Source organism: Stigmatopora argus, chromosome 7, assembly GCF_051989625.1.
Source record: "Stigmatopora argus isolate UIUO_Sarg chromosome 7, RoL_Sarg_1.0, whole genome shotgun sequence".
Lineage (NCBI taxonomy): Eukaryota > Metazoa > Chordata > Actinopteri > Syngnathiformes > Syngnathidae > Stigmatopora > Stigmatopora argus.
The window spans coordinates 18,418,778-18,440,462 of NC_135393.1; the positions used below are offsets into that span (position 1 = coordinate 18,418,778).

At 37.7% G+C, this 21,685-nt stretch overlaps 1 protein-coding gene and 1 long non-coding RNA gene across 2 annotated transcripts in view; one reads left to right on the forward strand and one right to left on the reverse strand.

Moving 5' to 3' along the window:
* The window catches only part of nr3c2 (nuclear receptor subfamily 3, group C, member 2), a 56,990-nt gene that overhangs the window by 31,534 nt on the left and 3,771 nt on the right, over positions 1-21,685 (reverse strand). The gene's annotated exons all lie outside the window — the stretch shown is intronic.
* Positions 1-21,685, forward strand: part of LOC144078074 (uncharacterized) — a 60,594-nt gene that overhangs the window by 21,274 nt on the left and 17,635 nt on the right. Inside the window, exon 3 of the long non-coding RNA XR_013301163.1 lies at positions 15,731-15,838. This is a non-coding gene — a long non-coding RNA (uncharacterized LOC144078074). The remainder of the gene's footprint in view (positions 1-15,730; positions 15,839-21,685) is intronic.

The window sequence follows — 21,685 nt, forward strand, 5'->3', positions numbered from 1 at the left end:
GTAAAAATACATTTTTAAACCCATTTTGCAGCATTTTAATCCGTTTAGTTTTATTGTTGTGGCGGGGGTTTTAGTTCTATTTCCAAGAAATGTCATCATTTTTCCTGGTTAATCCGTGGTGGTGTATACAGAACAATGTTTAATTGTAGTTTTATAAATTCATTCCACTTCATATGGATTAGATACCTCTCAATGTCAATAAAATACAAAAAAAAATCAATAAATAATAATAAAAAAATGGGATTATCCAATCCAATCCAATAAAATACGAGCTGATAAAAAATCACAAATTCCCCTCGAAAGTTATTGAAAAAAAATTGAAACTTGATCAAACTAAACTATAAAAAAAAAAAAATTGAAACATTGGTCAAAGCTCAAACCTCTTCTGGAGAACACAATCGTTATTAAATCGAATATTAATTGTACAAATACAACAAAATTCAAAGTCCATCCCTTAAAAGGCCATAGAAAAATAATAAAATAAAAATGGGCCATAGAAAATAATAATAATAAAAAAATAAAAATGGGCCGTAGAAAAATAATAAAATAAAAAAAATAAAAATGGGCCAAAATAAAAAAAATTCAAATGGGCAATAGAAAAATAAAATAAAATAATAAAAATGGGACAGAAAAATAATAAAATAATAAAATAAAAATAAGCCATATAAAAATAATAAAATAAATAAATAAAAATGGGCCTTAAAAATAAAAAAATTAAAATTGCCCATAGAAAAATAATAAAATAAATAAATAAAAATGGGCCATAGAAAAATAATAAATAAAATAAATAAATAAAAATGGGCCATAGAAAAATAATAAATGAAATAAATAAATAAAAATGGGCCATAGAAAAATAATAAAAATAAAAATGGGCCATAGAAAAATAATAAAATAAAAACGGGCCATAGAAAAATAATAAAATAAAAATGGGCCATAGAAAAATAATAAAATAAAAATGGGCCATAGAAAAATAATAAAATAAAAGAAATAAAAATGCAGACCAAAGTCACCTCCTCAATTAACGAACTCCTCTCAAAAACTAAGACGCGTTCCGCCAGGTTAACTTTTGCTTGGGTGCCTCCCACACTTTAACGACGCATCTTTAACGAGGTGTCGCGTTCCCGGACGCCCTTTTCGACATTCTCCCGCAGGGAAACCGCGAACGTGTCGGAGCAGACTTGAAAAAGGCTCCGCGTCGTCGTTCCCGGCCGTCAAATCGGCCGTTTACGACCGTGGTCATTTTTACGTCACAAACTTCGGGAAACACCGGCGTCGGCCGGCGTGACATCATCGCAAACAGTACGCTCTGTGTCCAACGGCCAGGTTTAGCGTTAGCGCTACTGTAGCACGTCCGTACGCTGGCGCGTACGCAGGGGGAGTTGAAAGCGTTCCGCGCCCGCCGTCATCTGACTCCCGCGTCCTTGGCCTCTCGCCCGGGGCTCTCGCAGTCATGTGTCGGCTCGTGTTGCGCCGCCGCAGACGCGCACGTACGAAGCTTTCGCCGCAATCTTGTCGTTGCCCTATCTCCGGGCCCCGCCCCCGGCTCGAATGAACGATAACGTGGGGATTTTCCACAAAGACGCCGTTGAAACGCGGCGCCGAAGGCCCGAGCAAATACGTGCCGGGGTGGGAATTTGACCAAGTTTCCGCGGGAGAAAAAGATTTTCAACCTTTGAAAACCTCTAGAGCACGTGTCAAAGTGGCGGCCCGGGGGCCAAATCTGGCCCGCCGCATCATTTTGTGTGGCCCGGGAAAGTAAATCATGAGTGCTGACTTTCTGTTTTAGGATCAAACTAAAATGAAGAGTATAGATGTAGATTAAATTTCCTGATTTTCCCCCTTTTAAATCAATAATTGTCATTTTTAATCACTTTTTTTCTGTGTTTTTAGTTCAAAAATCATTTTGTAAAATCTAAAAATATATAAAAAAAGCTCAAATAAACATTGTTTCAGATCTATAAAAAATGGAATATTCAGGGCTTTTACTCCAGTTCTTTTAATCCATTTATAAAAAAAATATCTAAATATTCTATCTAAAATGGTCCGATGTATATTACATTTCCTGATTTTACCCCTTTTTAATCAATCAGTCATTTTTTCATCCATTTTTCTGTGTTTGTAGTTCAAAAATCATTTTGTAAAAACTAAAAATATAGCAAAAAAAAAGCTAAAATAAACATTGTTTTAGATCTATAAAAAACGGAATATTCAGGGCTTTTAATCCAGTTCTTTTAATCCATTTATTTTAAAAAAACAACTAAATATTATATCTAAAATGGTCCGGCCCATGTGAAATCGAGGCCCGCGAACCAACCCGAGTCTGACACCCCCGATCTAAACTGACAAAAAAAATCTGCCTGATAAAGTGTCAACTACCAAATTGTAACTCAAATTCCATGGCCAACAAAAAATAAAACAAATCTGAATTCCCACAAATCTCATTAAACACAAAAAAACGATTGCAAATGTCCCATAAAATCTCCACCTAAAAAATTAAATCTGCCAAAAAAATCTTCCAAGAAAACATGCTGCTAAAATCCTTAAAGCTTTGCTAGTAGCATAACATGTCTATTTTCCGCATTCCTCTCATTGTATTGGCTATTTTTAAAAACTAAAGGTCACCACTCGTCTCGGGCGTCATGCCAAAAACCGGATTAACGGCAATCGGGCGCCAGACGCCAGAAATTAGGCGGCGAGGACGGTGAAAATGTGCGAATCAGAGCGCCGTTTTGGATGCAAATGCGTGTCATCGGCGGTGGCAAATGAATAACAGGTCGAGGGAAACGGCTTTTTGCCTCTTCATTGTGTATTAATGTCCAGATGGTTGGCCGTAATCTGCCACGCTTCCTGTTTACGGGCAGGTAGGGCTATAAAGTGTCTAAATATAACAAGGGCTTTATTGAAAAGGCTGCAGACGCTGATAAACGCCGGCGCTCGCCGTCCACCAGGGCTGGAAAGCACGCCGCTTTTATTTACTGATTAATCGCCGCTTTATTTTCACGACTTTGCTCGTAAAAACGGCAGAAATGACAACCGCCCAATTAAGCGGAAATCATCGCCGTTGGAATCTAGCGCGTTTAGTTGAATTTGTCGGGTTGAAGGATTCCAAGAAAATGGGATAAAAATATAGAGTATGGTATTTATTGGTATTAATGTGAATTTTTAATGACATGTTGCATTGTTCTGTTGTTCTGGAAATACGGTCGCACCTTATTGGCTGCTGTCCATGAGGATATTTGAACTGGGAGGGTTGGCAGTGATGATTTTGTGATTTGAAAACATGCTCGTTTTAATAATAGCACGTCTGAAAACATAGATGATTGACACAAAGTAAAGAATTTAAACCGACATATTTTTGTTATGAAGTCTTTCTATTGTTATTGTTGTTTTAATTCGTCAGAATTGTTTAAAAACAAATAGTCATGTCAATGGCATGTCTTGTTTAGAAGATATTTTAACTTTACGTGCACGTTATGTGAATTAATTCATTTTTTTAATGGCAGTAATTTTTTAAAACCATTTTACAAATGTATGCCTAACGTAAGAATTGCTCAAATTAACAGGAAAAAAAATACAAAATTCACTTCCAAATGAATTGGACGTTCAGCTAGCCTCTAGCACCCCTGCGAACCAATTTTGTAAGCTAAGTGCAATGGAAACTGAACGAATGACTCTTAATGTACCGTATTTTCTCGAATATAAGCCGCATCTGTAACTAAAAAATGATGACTGAATCAAGGGTACGGCTTATATGCGCACAAGACTTACAGCGTTGCTATACTCTTTCTCACCAGTAGATGTCGGGAAATTAACATTTATTATTTGTTGGTTATTTTCTGTTTTGCAGTAAGAAATGACTAACTTCCTTATGATGTTGACCCTTATAATGTGCTTTTGATTCATACAGTATCTCAGAAATACCATGTGTGGTGATTTTTTTTAAAGATTTTCCCTTCAAATTAACATGTTTGTACTCGCTATTCAAATCGTGGATATGGAGGTGAAAATTGTGGGTAAGGGGGTGGCTTATACGCGAGAAATTGTAAAATTCAACGATTTTTAGGCAATTTTAAGGGTGTGGCTTATGGGCAGGGGCGGCTAATATGCGATAAAATACGGTGTTTTATTTTTTCACCTGCCCTGATAGAAAAAAAAATCCCAGAAAGTTAGGATTCATGAAAAAAATCTATATATAAGTCACACATTTTTCGTAGTTTGCGTGAGCCTTCTACTCAGGTAGGACTTGTATAGTAAATATTTTATTTTTTTCTCCGGCCAATCACTTAAAAAATAAAAATAAAAGGGTGATAGTTATCCAAAAACCAGTACATGTCGGCAAATTAACATTTACTATTTGTGGTTATTTTCAGTTTTTTTCTTGTGATATTGGCCCTAATAATGTGCTTTTGATTCATACAGTATCTCAGAATTCAATGATTTTTCTTAAGATTTTCCCTTCAAAGTAACACATTTGTACTCCTATTAAAATCATGAATATGGAGGTGAAAATGTGAATTAGGAGGGGGCTTATACGCGGGAAATTGTAAAATTCAACGATTTTAAGGCAGTTTTAAGGGGCGGCTTATACGCGAGAAATTGTAAAATTCAACGATTTTAAGGCAATTTTATACACTTATACACGGAAAATACGGTATTCATTTTCAACCATTAATGAATGAAATGCAGGCAAACCGGCCCAGCGGATAGGTGGTTAGCTTGTCGGCCTCACAGTTTTGAGGTCCTAGGTTAGAACCCATGTCGGTCCTCCTGTGTGGAGTTTGCATTTTTTCTACTACACTTACATGGGTTTTCTTCGAGTGCTCCGGTTTCCTCCCACATTCCAAAAAAAACAACCCGAACATGCACGCTAGGCTAGCTGGTGCAGCTAACACTCTAAATTATCCCTAGCTATAAGTGTAAGCATGAATGTGACCCTTGCGAATGGGTTCTATCTGGTTAAATAAAGTTTTTTTTTTTTTAAATCCCTCACACACACACACGCTCGCTCGCTCGCTAGCTCGCTTTCATTATGAAAATCCAACTTGCAGCTGCACAGGCAGCCTTTTCTAGGTCAAGCGCGTACACGGCGCCATTCGTGCACATTTCTAAGCGGCCGGGTGCAATTCGCCAAGAGAAGCCGCTTCCCTCCCGTCTCGCGTCCAACTTTTTGGCCAGGTTGCGACCGCGGTTCGAGAGCCGGCCCACCTCGACCGCTCCTCCGACATCCTTTTGGATTTAGCAGATTACGCCTCGGTCCCGTGATATCACATTAAGCGCCTTAAACGCAGCGTCAATGGATAAATGTGGGACAACGAGTGGGCGCCGCTCAATCCAATTAGCCGCGATGAAGGCGAAGCGACACTTTCTAATCGTTTACCGCCGCATGACTCTTTGGAAATACACGGGCTTTAAATAGACACTTCATAGTAAAGCGACGGACCGTTGAAGAAGGCATGTTTAGCTTTCGGTGGCGCCGACGGCCGCGGGCGTCCGATTCGCCGCAACTCCCGGTCCGAAGGATTCATTCGGCGTCTGGCACCGTCAATGGCGGGCAGTTTATTAAGATAATTTTTGGTCTTAATGAGAAGTTTTAATACGGGAGTCATTTTGTCAAGAACTTTTGTAAATGGCTACTTTGAAGCACAATGGCAGATTTCCTGTGTATTTTGTGTATTTTTTTCTGGGTCTACTCATGATAGAACCCAACGTTGTTTAGTGAAACCCATTTTATAGGCACCCCCCAAAAAATGTACTTAAAAAATAAAATTAAATTAAATTTTAAGTCCCTGAACTCCTACAAAATGACAAAAAAAACGGTCACTTTACACCACAAAAGCAGAGTTCCCGTACGTTTTTGGGCATGACTTCCTGAGACTTTTTTGTAGGTTTTTTCACGTTCTATAACTCTACCAAATTCTGTGTTGATAGCTGAAAGTGGCTTGAGGGGCTGAATTTTTTAAGTACTTAAGGACCCGCTCGAAAATGACAATAACATTGTCACTCAGACCACAATAGCAGTCTTCCCATATCTTTTGGGGCATGACTTCCTGAGACTTTTTTGTGGGTCTACTCGTCCTATTTAAGCCTACCAAATTCCATGATGATAGGTGCAACTGGCTTCAGGGGCTGAATTTTTAAAATAGTTTAGAACCCGCTACAAAAAACTGAAACTAACATCGCCCATTTCAGACCACAGTAGCAGTCTTCCCATATCTTTTGGGGCATGACTTCCTGAGACTTTTTTGTAGGTCTAGTCGTCCTATATAAGCCTACCTAATTCCATGTTGATAGCTGAAAGTGGCTTCAGGGGCTGAATTTTTAAAATACTAAAGAATCCGTTAGAAAATGACAATAACATTGTCACTTCAGACCACCATAGCCGTCTTCCCATAGGTTTTTGGGCATGATTTCCTGAGACTTTTTTGTGGGTCTACTCGTCCTATATAAGCCTACCAAATTCCATGTTGATAGGTGCAACTGGATACAGGGGCTGAATGTTTAAAATGTTTAAAGAACCGTTGGAAAATTACACTGAAATTGCCACTTCCGACCACAATAGCAGTCTTCCCATGTTTTTGGGCATGACTTGCGACTTTTTTGTGGGTGTACTAGTCATATATAAGCCTACCATGTTGCTAGGTGAAATTAGCTTCATCGGCTCAATAGTTTTTTACTTAAAACATCACAGACTTGAGACAAAATGACACTAAAACGAGACACTTTAGACAACTCAAGCAGTTCTACCTGCATTGTTTTGGGGAATAGATTTTTCCTCTTGATAAATCAGACTATCTTGAGCGATTGAATCTTTAAAACATTCATGGACCCGCTAAAATAATTACACCCAAAAAAAGCCGCTTTAAACCACAATAGCAGACGGTTTATGCGAGTCTCTCAAATTCCATTTTGTTAAGTATGACGGGCTTCAAGGGTTGAATTTTAAAATAACAAGCAGAACCTCCAGGAAATTGCTCTCAAAAGCCCCTTTCAAACTAAAACGGGGACTAAACTGTAAAAAAAAAAGTTGCTGGCAATACGAACAAGCATTACACAGACTTTAACAGTACATATTTCAATTAAAAAGCACATTTCTACATTTACCTCCACTGTTTTGCACACAAAACGATCATTTGGCAAATTTAATTTTGGAACAAGCCGCTTACAAAAGCATTTCCTGCCAAGTTTATCTTCCACCTCACGACGTCAAACCGACAATTAGGTGTTTTTTCTTTGTTGTTGTTTTTTTTGGCGCTTATATTTGGCTCACAAACGTTTCCTCAAACTTGAAAAGAGCGAAACACAAACTGGCAGTTTAACAGCGACGGAAACAAACCGCATACTTTGAATATTGAAACTACAAATGTCACATTCATTAAAAACAAACAAAACAAAAAAACACCCGTCACATGACCCGTAGCGGCATTTATGCTACAATTTAATGTAATTGACCTATTTCTAGTCCATTAGTTCCATACAATCAACATCTTTATTCGTGACAAAGCACCATTCATAGTAAAGTAATAATAGAATAAACTATGGTCATGAGGTACATAAGAAATACTGTCTGTCCATTTATTTGCGATAAGACGCTAGAAATAAACAGAACATATGCGCAAGCACACGTGGAGAATATTAACCTTAATATTTCACGCTCATAAACTCGCATTTTTATGTTTTGGTCGTCTGTTGTGTTGCTCCTGCCGTATGTTTTGGACGGTAGGTCGCACTGGAGTATAAGTCGCACTTGCCAAAAAATGCTCAATAATAAATAATATACGGTTGTACCTCGAGATATGAGCTTAATTCGTTCCGTATGTCGATTTACTCGTAACTCAAATTAATGTTTCTCATAGAAATGAACTAAAAACAAATTAATTGGTTCCAACCCTCTGAAAAAACACCAAAAACGGGATATTGGATTGGAAAAACATTTTTATTTGTTCTAATTCGCCATCTATTAACAAAGTAACAAATAACTAGTAGTTTAATAGTACTAAAATGTGTTTAATAGTACTAAAATCAGACTTTTTGCACGGCAACGCGCTCGTAACATAACAAAAATTGAAATGAACTTGGATTACGATGCAGACACACACATATATTTATTATATATATATATATATATATATATATATATATATATATATATATATATATATATATATATATATGTATGTATATATGTCGTACTTAAGTCACTAGGCCAAGCCGAACTATGGGGGATAAAAAAAATGTGATTTATAGTCCAGAAAATACAGTCATGTAAAATCCATGTTTTGGAATGAAACGCCAAAAAATGGGAGATTGTGGGAAAGCCCACGCCGGCATCGACGCAGCTGTTGTTTACAAAATGTCACGGCGCTCACGTTAAGTCCACGTGGATCTAAATCTGAGACTTCCATCTGGAAAGCAAAAGACCACTTTTTGGTGCCCCGGTTCATCGTCTGCTCGCTCTCGTTTATTATTCAACTAATATCTGTAACAGGAATTGGATGAGCATATTCGCTAATATATAAAAATGTCGAGGGAGTTCGGTCCTATCCCCGAATCGCAAAATAAGTTCTTCAAACAAAATGATGTCCGCGTCGCAGCTGGCTTTGTTTACAAGGCTGAGCGTGTGTGCGAGTGCGTGGATATGTTTGTGTGTTACGCAAAGCACAAGGGAACCCAAAGCCGAGGAGGGAGCCCTCTAAGGGGAATCACTCATCCATTTTACAGATGTTAAATAATTCCACAATGAAAAGTGTGTCTTGAAATAATCTGCCATTTTTTGGGGGGGAATGAAAGGATCTGGTTCAAAAAAATAGCCCATTACAATACAAGTACCGTATTTTCACGACTAAGGCGCACTTAAAAGTCTTAAATTTCCTCCAAAATAGACAAAAAATAGCCCATTACAATACAAGTACCGTATTTTCACGACTAAGGCGCACTTAAAAGTCTTAAATTTCCTCCAAAATAGACAAAAAATAGCCCATTGCAATACAAGTACCGTATTTTCACGACTATAAGGCGCACTTAAGTCTTAAATTTCCTCCAAAATAGACAAAAATAGCCCATTGCAATACAAGTACCGTATTTTCACGACTATAAAGCGTACTTAAGTCTTACATTTCCTCCAAAATAGACAAAAAATAGCCCATTGCAATACAAGTACCGTATTTTCACGACTAAGGCGCACTTAAGTCTTAAATTTCCTCCAAAATAGACAAAAAATAGCCCATTGCATTACAAGTACCGTATTTTCACGACTATAAGGCACACTTAAAAGTCTTAAATTTCCTCCAAAATAGACAGGGTGCCTTATAATCCAGTGCGCTTAATATATGGACCAATACTAAAATTGTTATCACGATAAAATCTAATAAATCAGTGGATAGGGTACACCGTCCTCTACAGCTCTCACAACTACGGCAAGCAGCCTACGACTCTACTATTTTCCCCGTAGAAAAAGTACTGCGCAGTGACTGCTGGGATATGTAGTTCTTTTGTCAATACAGCCAGTATGACGGCGAGCACACTAATTCGGTGCTAGCGTCATTCCGGCTGGATTTACAAAATAACTCCTGCTGCTAGCTACTAGCTGGCTACTATTTGCGAATGGATTGTGGCCTGGACATCGACAGCAACACAGCTTTACGAAGCGTGGAAGGCAGCGCCGGGCTAGTTACGCTAGCTACTATTTGCGAATGGATTGTGGCCGCCTGGACGAACATATATAAAACTCAGCATTTTCGATGACTCATTTTGACAATTGTTCAATTCGGACACAGAAATTGAGGACTTTGATGGATTTTGGGGTGATGATGACGTGAGTACATTATAAAATGGGTAAATGCAGTACAACCGAACTCAGTTTTGCTTCCGTTGCCTTTTTAAAAACGTGTTTTTAGCGTGTGTCCGTATGTTTGAGCTGGTGTATGTTTTGCCATGCCTGGCTGCGTCTTTAAAAACGCTGCGTCCTTTGTGTGTGTCAAATACAGAAATAGCACTCGTTACTGACTGACACTGCGGCTTAAAATGCGATGCGCCATATAGTCGTGAAAATACGGTAAGGCAACTAATATGGTTGGCACGTTAAATATATAAACATAAGAAGAGCGCAAATCTCCATTTAAATTCACGTTGACCCTGTGAACTTTGACCTCAGTGACTTCAAATTGAATGACCTTTTCCGTTTCATAATGTCAACATATCCTGCTGGATTGATAATAATCCCTTTATTCGATATTGAGTTTGTTATCTTCAAGGCAAACATACGCATTGAATTCTGCCCTTTGACCCCAAAATGTAATCACCTCTTTTGTTTTGTAGCATATCCTGCAAGTTGGATACAGAAAAAATGTATCATAGCGGACAAAAAATTAGTTTAGCCCTAATAAACCACCCATTTAAAAGCTGTTAATGTTTACTTCTGAATAAAACAGACAATCTCAAATAACTAATAATACATTTGCAGAAATATGAACTAAGTAGAAAGCACCACCATTTTTGTTCCCTGCAAATTCAAGCCCATCAAAAACGCTGATTTGATTTGAAGAATTAATTGACTGACTGAGGAAAAAAAATGAAATAAAAAATGGACGAGATATGCCTCTGAAAAACCACCAGAGGAGCTCTCGCCGGGCTCCAACGTCCAATAATTCCAGTGACATACGGCGACCTCCGTAGCGAGCGAGCGAGCTCGCGGCGCCACTGTCAATCCCAATGAGCTGACCTCAATTTCAACTCGTTAATCTTTGAGCAGAAGGGAAAGGAATCTCCGTTTTTTCCCCTCTTATCTTCGTACTTTTCACGATTTTGTCATCCGAATTAACACTGGGGGCTCTAATCAAAGCGGCTCTTCCCATTCCCTTTCAGCGCAAAAATACTCATGGTAGTCCTTGACAGAAATAGCTAGGTTGTTACTTTTGATGAATATTTTGGGGGGACCAATTGGGGGAAATTGGCCAATTTATGTGGCGCAATAATAAAAATTCCCAAAATACAGTCAAATATTTTGTAATTATTCCACTTAAATATTTTTGTTGCCAAATTCATGTTGTGTCAATATTTATTGGTAGAGAAAGCACGTAATATATATGTGTATATATGTGTATATGTGTGTATATGTGTGTACATATGTGTACATATGTGTACATATGTGTACATATGTGTACATATGTGTACATATGTGTACAAATGTGTACATATGTGTACAAATGTGTACAAATGTGTACAAATGTGTACAAATGTGTACAAATGTGTACATATGTGTACATATGTGTACATATGTGTACATATGTGTACATATGTGTACATATGTGTACATATGTGTACATGTGTGTACATGTGTGTACATGTGTGTACATGTGTGTACATATGTGTATGTATATATATATGTATAAATATATATATGTATATATACATGTATATATGTGTGTATATACCTCTACTTACGAAATTAATTGGTTCCAGAACTTTTTACATAACTTGAAAATTTTGTAAGTAGCGGTGTACTTTATATCTAAATTCCATTATTTGTTCCACGGCCTAAAGTGAGCACCAATGCATCCAATATTTTCAAAATAAAATAACAAATAAGGAAATGCATTTACTTTTTGGGGGATTTCGTAATTTGGATCTTTTTCGTATCACGAGTCACTCATCATTTCATAACCTGAAATTCATTTCGTAAGTAGAGGTATGACTGTATTTAAAGATATATGTTCATTAACATGAACATAAATGTTCATTAATATGTGCTGTCCCTTATTAAATAAATCAAACTCAAACAACAGTTTAACATTTTGCTCAGCACAAGCTAACAAGCTAGCTTCCTCGAGCCAAAATGTGTCGCTATAATGACGTTATTGACGCCAGATGTTTACGAGGCTATTTTTTTTTAGGGTGCAATCCGAGTCACTCGCCGTGAAAAGGGTTAAACAAACCATGAAGCACCAAAATCAATAAGCGACAGATGCAGCCAGTGAGATTTCAATCTGTCCGACCAGAGGCTACGATGGCGGCGGCTACGATGGCGGCTACGTCGGCGGCCCCTGGCTAGCTTCCAACCAAAACATAGCGTCGATAAGCCTATCTGAGAATCTAGTTCAACTGGAGAAATCCAGTTCTGCCGCGGCTCCGGGGCCTCCGGCCGCAAAATTTTCACGCCGCGCTCCACGCGGAATCTTCGGTCGGCGAGCGCGCCGCCGCCTCATTTTTCCCACGGCTCCACGAAAAAAAAGGGCAAGACAGGTGAAGCGAGATAATGCCGTTTTGAAATATGCAGGCCAGGGACGGGTGTTATGTAACGTTGAACTTTAAAGAGACGTTCCCGTCAAAGCGCAACTTGGCAAGACGAAAATCCCCCTCCCCCCCCCAAAAAAAATGACCGTTTAGGATTTGTCAGATTCGACAGAGCGCAAAATCTGGTTCATTATTCATAAATGGAAAGTATTTGTTTGGAGTGTATTTATTTATTTAGGTTTTTTGGTAAAACATTTAAAAATATTGCTGACCAAAAATTCCCAAGAATCAAACTGCCCACTTTCCAAAACTGCCTTACCATTTTTATCGCATTTTTTTGTAATACTTCAGTCACTAAATCACATTTTATTTAGTTATTGTATTAAATGCAGCACGGTGGTTTACGTGATTAGCACGTCGGCCTCGCAGTTCTGGGGTCGTGGGTTCGATCCCAGGTCGGTCCTCGCATTGTGCAGTTTACATGTTCTCCTCGGGCTTGTGTGGGTTTTCTCCGGGTACTCCGGTTCCTCCCACATCCCATAAAACATACATGCTAGGCTAGCTAGCTAAGAGTCTAAATTCGCTAACACTCGCTATGATTGGTTGTCCTTTGTCTCCTTGTGCCCTGCCATTGGCGGGTCCCGACATGTGGGTGTGTCTTCCGCCTGGTGCCAATAGTTAGCTGGGATAAGCTCCGGCACCCCCACGAAATTAGTTTTTGATCTAAATTCGCTAACACTCGCTATGATTGGTTGTACTTTGTCTCCTTGTGCCCTGCCATTGGCGGGTCCCGACATGTGGGTGTGTCCTCCGCCCGGTGCCCATATTTAGCTGGGATAAGCTCCGGCACCCCCGCAATTTTTTTTTTGATTAGCCAAGAGTCTAAATTCGCTAACACTCGCTATGATTGGTTGTCCTTTATCTCCTTGTGCCCTGCCATTGGCGGGTCCCCGACATGTGGGTGTGTCCTCCGCCTGGTGCCCATAGTTAGCTGGGGTAGGCTCCGGCACCCCCACACTTTTTTTTATCAGCCATTTCCAATTAATGGACTTTCCAAACTAGCCTCGACAGCCAAGTTTTATGCCTCAACACGAATTTTTTAAAGTCCAATAAATCAAGTTTACGATGCCTTACCAACATTTTATTTGTCTTTTTATTTAGCCAGTCGGAAAAGTGAGACACATGAGCTCACTTCATTTTGAAGTTGATGACACAGGTGGTGCAAAATTAGGACCTGCCCATTGAAAAAATTTGCCTGCAGGCAGACAGGCCGGCCGGCCGGGCGGGCACAATATTGCCGCCTATAAAAATAATTGGCCTTCATCAAAGCCATCTAATTCATCTCATTACAAAGCGTACAGTTAGTCACATTGATCTGACTATCTAAAAAGAATAGTTGACTAATTATTTATCTTTATTTAAGTCATATTACTACTACATACTATGAAATTACTGGATTTATTCCCCCCCCCCCAAGTTCGTCTATTGTTACGCTTTTATTTTGCTCCTTTCTATATTTATTTAATTATCTGTTCTTTCAAAATAAGTTATTTTAAAGGGTTTTTTTTGTATTCAAACTGCATTATTTTTAGAACTCAAAGTGATTGTGACACTTTTTGGGTGGGTTGTTATTTTTAGTTTTTGTGTAATATAAAATTAGATTTTCCTAAATATAATTCAATGTTTTTGTCATGAAATGTTTTCAAATTGCGAAAATATTTTGGATAAAAATAAAGGAACACATGAAATTAAAATGGAAGATAACTTCCCTTATTATGCAATTATTTGTATTTTTATTAAATATTAGTTTACCTCATTAAATTGAAGAAAAAATAATTATATAAATCAGTGTGTAGCAAAAATATTTATTTGTACTTATGAATGAAATAACCACATTTCTGTTACACTGCATTCAGATTGCATTATTTTTACTAATATAAAATATTTAAAATGACATTTTTGTTGTATATATATTTTTTTATATTTGAAAAAAAGTTGGCCAAAATAACAATTAACACATTTTTTAACCTCAAAACCGTATTCTATTGATAAAATGGCTCTAAATCAATGCAATAAAAAATAAATATGGAATTTAAAAAGTTCCCATCATTTTCCATCACTTAATTTCTTTGCCATGAATGATAATCACGTTGGTAATTAAAACTTTAGATTTTTTTCAAGCACGCTCATAAATCAAATTTGGACGGTTTGGGTGTGTTGAATTTTTTCTTTTAATATCACGGCATTTTCCTGCATTTCAACATTGACTGTATATTTTTTTTGCCATGTCATTCCTCGCCGCCGCCTTCGCTTTCGCCTTCGCCGGCGCCACGCGATGATCCCCCGTGAGCCGCTTTCTACCTGCTGGGTCAGTGTGTCACGCCGGCGGCCCGACGGCTCACCCGAAATAACCGGGATTCAGACCATCGGCTTTTCTAGGTCGCCAGCTGTAAAGAGCAACCGACCTTTCCTCGCGGCATTTTGTCTCTGGACGACATTGACAAACAACAGCAAATATTTTACCTGTCAATTTTTGGTTTATTTGTATTGTTGTCATGACAACGATCGACTTTTTCGCCGCCATTGACGAGGATAAACGTCCAATCGCGTGGCGCTTTAAAATGAGTACAATCTAGTTGGTTGGTTCGCGGGCTGCGTTAACCTCAACTCGATTTCACGTGGGGCGGAGCATTTTAGATATAATATTTAGATTTTTTTTTTTATAAATGGATTAAAAGAACCGGATTAAAAGCCCTGAATATTCCGTTTTTTATAGATCTAAAACAATGTTTATTTTTGCTTTTAAAAAAATATATTTTTAGATTTTACAAAATGATTTTTGAACTAAAAACACAGGAAAAATGGATTAAAAAATTACAGTTATTGATTTAAAAGGGGGAAATTCAGGAAATTTAATATACATGTCTACTCTTCATTTTAATTTGATCCTAAAATAGAAAGTCAGCACTCATGATTTACTTTCCCGGGCCACACAAAATGATGAGGCGGGCCAGATTTGGCCCCCGGGCCGCCACTTTGACACATGTGACCTAGAGTTTCATTCATCAACACTCATCAGGTCACAATTAGCCTAAATATCAAAGAGAAAATAAAAATGCATGCCTTGCAAAAGTCTGGGTTTTAGGAGGTTAATGTCGGTGGGAACGTTGGCCACATCCAACATGGCCGCCCTGATGCAAAAAACTAAACACCCGCAGAGCTTGAAATTGGCTCAAAAATATACTTTTTTTGTCTAGATTAAGCAACTTTAAGAATACAATTACCGCCATAGTTGGAGTCCAAATCCAAATGTTTACTTCTGGGTCGTCATTTTAGCATTTTTGGTATCCTGTTGCGGTTATTTGTTTTCGTGATAATGTCTATTTGCATTTGCTTTGTGGCTATTGGGATTTGTGCTTTGACCTCATTTATATTTGTGCTTTTTTCCCCTTCTTGGCGTCGGGGCAACTTTTTTTATTTGTTCTTTTCTCTTTTTTTGCAGAGCTTTTTGGACTTTTGGCATTTTGCCCAACGCTTCTCGGACTTAATTGCAGTCAGGCCATGTTTGTTTCAGAAGAAACATCATTGCTTTCCAACAAATAAACGAACGGTAAGTCAAAGTACACATTTTTGGGGGTTAGTTCAACACTTGGAATAATTGTTTTGATCACATTTTTACGCTGTTGCCAAACTATGAGTATCAATAAGCTAGTTAGCGTTCCGCATTTTAGCTAACGGGCTAACGGAGAGCCATATTCACCCATTTAAAGGACGGTAAGTGAAAGTACAAATATGTAGACACATTTTTTGGGGTCATTTTAACACTTAGGAATAATCCTCTAAATTGTTTTGATCACATTTTTACCCTGTTGCCAATCTATGAGTATCAATAAGCTAGTTAGCATTTCGCATTTTAGCTTATGGGCTAACAAAGAGCCATTTTCACCCATTTAACGGACGGTAAGTGAAAATACAAAAATGTAGACACATTTTTTTGGGTCATTTTAACATTTAATAATCCTCTGAATTCTTTTGATCACATTTTTACGCTATTGCCAATCTATGAGTATCAATAAGCTAGTTAGCGTTCCACATTTTAGCTTACGGGCTAACGGAGAGCCATATTCACCCATTTAAAGGACGGTAAGTGAAAATACAAATATGTAGACACATTTTTGGGGGCCATTTCAAAATTTAGGAATAATCCTTTAAATCACATGTGTCAAAGTGGCGGCCCGGGGGCCAAATCTGGCCCACCGCATCATTTTGTGCGGCCCGGGAAAGTAAATGATGAGTGCCGACTTTCTGTTTTAGGATCAAATTAAAATGAAGAGTATAGATGTATATTAAATTTCCTGATTTTCCCCCTTGTAAATTAATATTTGTCATTTTTTAATCCATTTTTTCCTGTGTTTTTAATTCAAAAATCATTTTGTAATATCTAAAAATATATTTAAAAAAGCTAAAATAAACATTGTTTTAGATCTATAAAAAAAAACCTGAATATTTAGCAGCTATGAGCTAGGAGAAGAAAAATAAGCAAAAAAAAGGAATGAGTCATGGAAAATGTCGTATTCTGAACGCAAGGAAATCAACTTTATTTGCATGGCCGCCGTATAGTTGGAATTTCCGCATTTTAGCTTACGGGCTAACGGAGAGCCATATTCACCCATTTAAAAAAAAAAAATTAAAAGCCACATATGGCTCATGACCCAACCATTTTGTTCAGATATCTGCGTAGTTGACACACAAAAAAAACGGAACCCTTGCGGCCCTTTATGGAATAATTTGGACACCCCGGTTTAGAGGAGAGCCATATTCACCCATTTAAAAAATAAATAAAATAAAAGCCACATATGGCTCGTGAGCCGACCATTTTGTTCAAATATCTGCGTAGTTGACACTAAAAAAACGGAACCCTTGCGGCCCTTTATGGAATAATTTGGACACCCCGGTTTAGAGGAGAGCCATATTCACCCATTCAAAAAATACATAAAATAAAAGCCACTTATGGCTCGTGAGCCAACCATTTTGTTCAAATATCTGCGTAGTTGACACTAAAAAAAAACGGAACCCTTGTGGCCCTTTATGGAATAATTTGGACAACCCGGTTTAGAGTCTGTTCACATGCTGACATCATTACTTCCAATAGCGGAAGGGGCGCTTGACTCCGACCTCAAACAAATGACATTGAAGGCCCATTAAAAGTTTCAGGAAGTAGCGCAACATCCACTGAAAGGCAAAAGTGGCAAATCTAGGTCAGTGCCTTTAAGGACTGACTCGCCACTCTGGAGTGAGTATTCATTCAGACCTCCTGCCTCACATTTATTTCCCCCTTTTTTTCGCCCCCCTCTCGTCTCCCCAACGCCGTATTCGGGTGTTTCAATTCCGCCAAAATGAGTCACGGTCAAACCACGCTCTTAATATGTTTAATTGCGCTCTTTCGGAGAACGCGGGCGCCGTGACAACCGCTCGCCGTCAAATGAAAATGATTCCGTCCAATTCTGAAAAGATATAAATAACTTTTACGCTTTTAGGTATGAGCTATGAAAAGAAAAATAAGCAAAAAAAAAAGGAGTCGTGGAAAATGTTGTATTTTGAATGCAAGGAAATCAACTTTTTTTTGCATGGCCGCCGTAAAAAACAAACAAAAAAGGGAAGAGTTCCCGCGTAGTCTTTCAACACGTGAAAGACGGACTTAATTGCTAGCGGCGACAAAGGTTCGTTTGTCCAATTGTCTGCCTCGCCAGTGAAGTGATGCGTCACGGCTGTCGGCGCCCGTGAAAAACATCTTTTCATTCCAAAAAAAAAGAGAGACTCAAATGTGAGGAGCGCCGCGCTCTAACTATTCATGAGGTTTTTTTTTTTATGTGCTCACCCCAACATTTTCGCGATATTCCACGAGGGTGTGTTGTCCTAACTCAAGGGTGTCAGACTCGGTCGGGTTGGTTCGCGGGCCGCGTTAACGTCAACTCCATTCCATGTGGGCCGGACCATTTTAGATATAATATTTATATATATATTTTAATAAAGGGATTAAAAGAACTGGATTAAAAGCTTGAATATTCCGTTTTTTTATAGATCTTAAACAATGTTTATTTGAGCTTTTTTTAATATATTTTTAGATTTTACAAAATGATTTTTTTAAAACACAGAATAAATGGATTAAAAAATTACAATTATTGATTCAAAAGGGGGAAAATCAGGAAATTTTATATATATCTATACTCTTCATTTGAATTTGATCCTAAAACAGAAAGTCAGCACTCATGATTTACTTTCCCGGGCCACACAAAATGATGCGGCGGGCCAGATTTGGCCCCCGGGCCGACACTTTGACACATGTGACGTTTAAAAAAATTTTTTAGAGCCCTTAACTCTTTCACTGATCATTTCATTTGGTGTTCCTCAAGGCTCTTTCTTCTGCCCACTAACATATCTATCCAATACAAAAAACCAAATCCGTCCCCCTTTCATATTTGAAATGTAATACTTCTGAATACAACCCAAGCTTAAATAATTTTTAAAAAAAAAAAAACACTATGGAAATATTACGGGATGAAAACAACCGTCGAGCCCCCCGCTTGTGTACGCCGGTACTTTAATTGGCGATTTAGTATCCAGCGGCGACCAAATTCATTAAATCATTTGCATCCATTCATTTAGCGGAGGAACATGCAATTAAAAGCTAATTAAGCGGCTCTCTAGAGCACGCCTTTTGGGCCCTTCGCCGAACATTCGGAGTTGGACGCCGTCCAGCGGCTGGCTTGACAGACGCGCCACTCCGGCTGCTGGGCGTGCTTTTAACAATTAGATTGTAAACGAAGCTAAATTTAGGGACTGGCCTTTAAAGTAGCACCAATATTTTTTTAAATATATATTTATTTATTACCTATTTATTTATGTCTAGGGTGTCTTTTTCTCTGTCTGTATTCTCACCTTCTTGCTACTGTGACAATGAAATTTCCCGAATACGGGATGAAAAGTTAGCTAATGTAATCTAATCTAAAAAACTGAGTTTAAAAGTGGCTCTCACATTCATAACTATAGTAATACCACAAAATTTGCATAGTACACACCCATTTTTAATTGAGTAAAAACCTCCCTGTGATGCTAATTTTCATTGGTGAATGGCGTCCTTCCTACCTTATGTATTAATATTAAGCTTACTGTTTTTATTCTTATGTATATCGCCTTCCCATATTGCGTCCCTTTAGTTAGAGAGCAATGCTACTTGTATTAAGTGGCTTTTTTTGCGATTTTTTTTTTTTTTGCGTTTTTTAGATGTTTTTTTGTGATTATTATTTTGTAATTATTTTTTTTGCAATTTTTTTTGGCGATTTTTTTAGATGTTTTTTTGTAATTATTTTTTTTTAATTATTTTTTTTACCACTACTCATTTCTCTCTGCCAAAAACTGGATCTGTCCAGTTGCTTTCTCTTAATAAACAAAACGATATACTATCGTAGAACCACTGAGTCCACCAAACCGCCTTGATAAAACTCATAATCCCATTTTTTTTATGTATTAGCCGCAAAAGAGGACAGTTTAGATACAATAAAATAGAAAAGTAACAAATAAAAAATGTGATGGCGTTTTAGTGCCGTGGTCAAACAGAGGCGCTAATGCTAATCTAATTTAGTGGGGCTATTTTCGCTATAAAACGGAATATTTTCCAGTATCACAATGATCTAAACTTTCACACTGTTTGTAAAACGAGACAAAAATCCGGCTTCAAACTCAAACAATGTCCAAATCCGAAGCCAAATTTAATTAAAACCATTTAAAATGAAAGCAAAAGGTGGAAAAAAATGGGAATCCAAGGAATTTTATTTGATTAATCAAAGCTGTCAGCAGGTCAAAATTTTCCAGGATTTTCAACAGTTCCATCATTTTTACTTTTATTAAATATTCCATCCCACCGCGCACGATACATCAGCGACGACGCTGGAATTTTGAGCTGGAATTTGGATTCCTGTAGCGATTTTATTCAAACATGAAATGTTAAAAGATGATTTGTTTTGCGCCTTCCCGCCTAACTTTGCAGCTTGTTTGTCTTGTTCGACAATCCAATCCAGCCCCGAGGACTCGTAACTGTTTATTTGGTCAGAAGCGCATCATAAATCATTCATAATTCATGATTCTGCCAACGCTTTTCACCGTTAAATTACATATTGCCTGGCGCTCCGACCAAACCGGTGCTGAAATGTGCTATACTACAAGACTCTGTATTCTGCGTGTCAATGCAAAGTTGTCAAAAATTATTGCCCTAAATTTATATCATGAATGACTACGACAAAATTAGAGTGGTGCCTTGAGATAAGAGCTTAATGCGGTTTTTTTTGCAAGGCAACGCGCTCGTAACATAACATAAACAAATTTAAATGAACTTGGATTACGATGCAGACACACTCAAAAATAAATTTAATCTAACCTTACACTAAACTTAATTCTAATTTTGTTTGAAATTTTGATACCTTTCTATTGGTTCTATTGGCCCCGCCTCCACCCTGACTTTCAGATGCGACCTATCGAAGGTTGTTTGCTTTTGTCTTTCCTTCAAAATACAGTGGTACCTTGAGATACGAGCTTAATTCGTTCCGGGACTGAGCTCGTATGTCGATTTACTCGTAACTCAAATGAACGTTTCCCATAGAAATTAACTGAAAACAAATTAATGCATTCCAACCCTCTGGAAAAACATCAAAAACAGGATATTGGATTGTAAAAACATTTTTATTTGTTCTAATTGGCCATCTATTAACAAAGTAACACATAACTAGTGGTTTAATACTACTAAAATGTGTTTAATAGTACTAAAATCAGACTTTTTGCACGGCAACACGCTCGTAACATAACATAAACAAATTTAAATGAACTTGGATTATGATGGAGATACTCAAATAAGTTTATCCTTACCTTACACTAAACTGAATTCTAATTTTGTTTGAAATTTTGATACCTTTCTATTGGTTCTATTGGCCAACCCTCTGAGAAAACACCAAAAAGAAGATATTGGATTGGAAAAAACATTTGTATTTGTTCTAATTCGCCATCTGTTAACACAGTAACAAATAACTAGTGGTTTAATACTACTAAAATGTGTTTAATAGTACTAAAATCAGACTTTTTGCACGGCAACACGCTCGTAACATAACATAAAACAAATTTAAATGAACTTGGATTATGATGGAGACACACTCAAAAATAAATTTTATCTAACCTTACACTAAACTTAATTCTAATTTTGTTTGAAATGTTGATACTTATCTTGGCTCTATTGGCTCCGCCTCCACCCTGACTTTCAGATGCAACCTATCAAGGGTTGTTTGCTTTTGTATTCCCTTCAAAATATTCCTAAAATGATACACACAAATGTCCTCACAATAGGATAACGCACGACCACTTGCCAACGAGAAGTAGTATATACTCCTCTCGTATTAGCGAACAAGCTCCG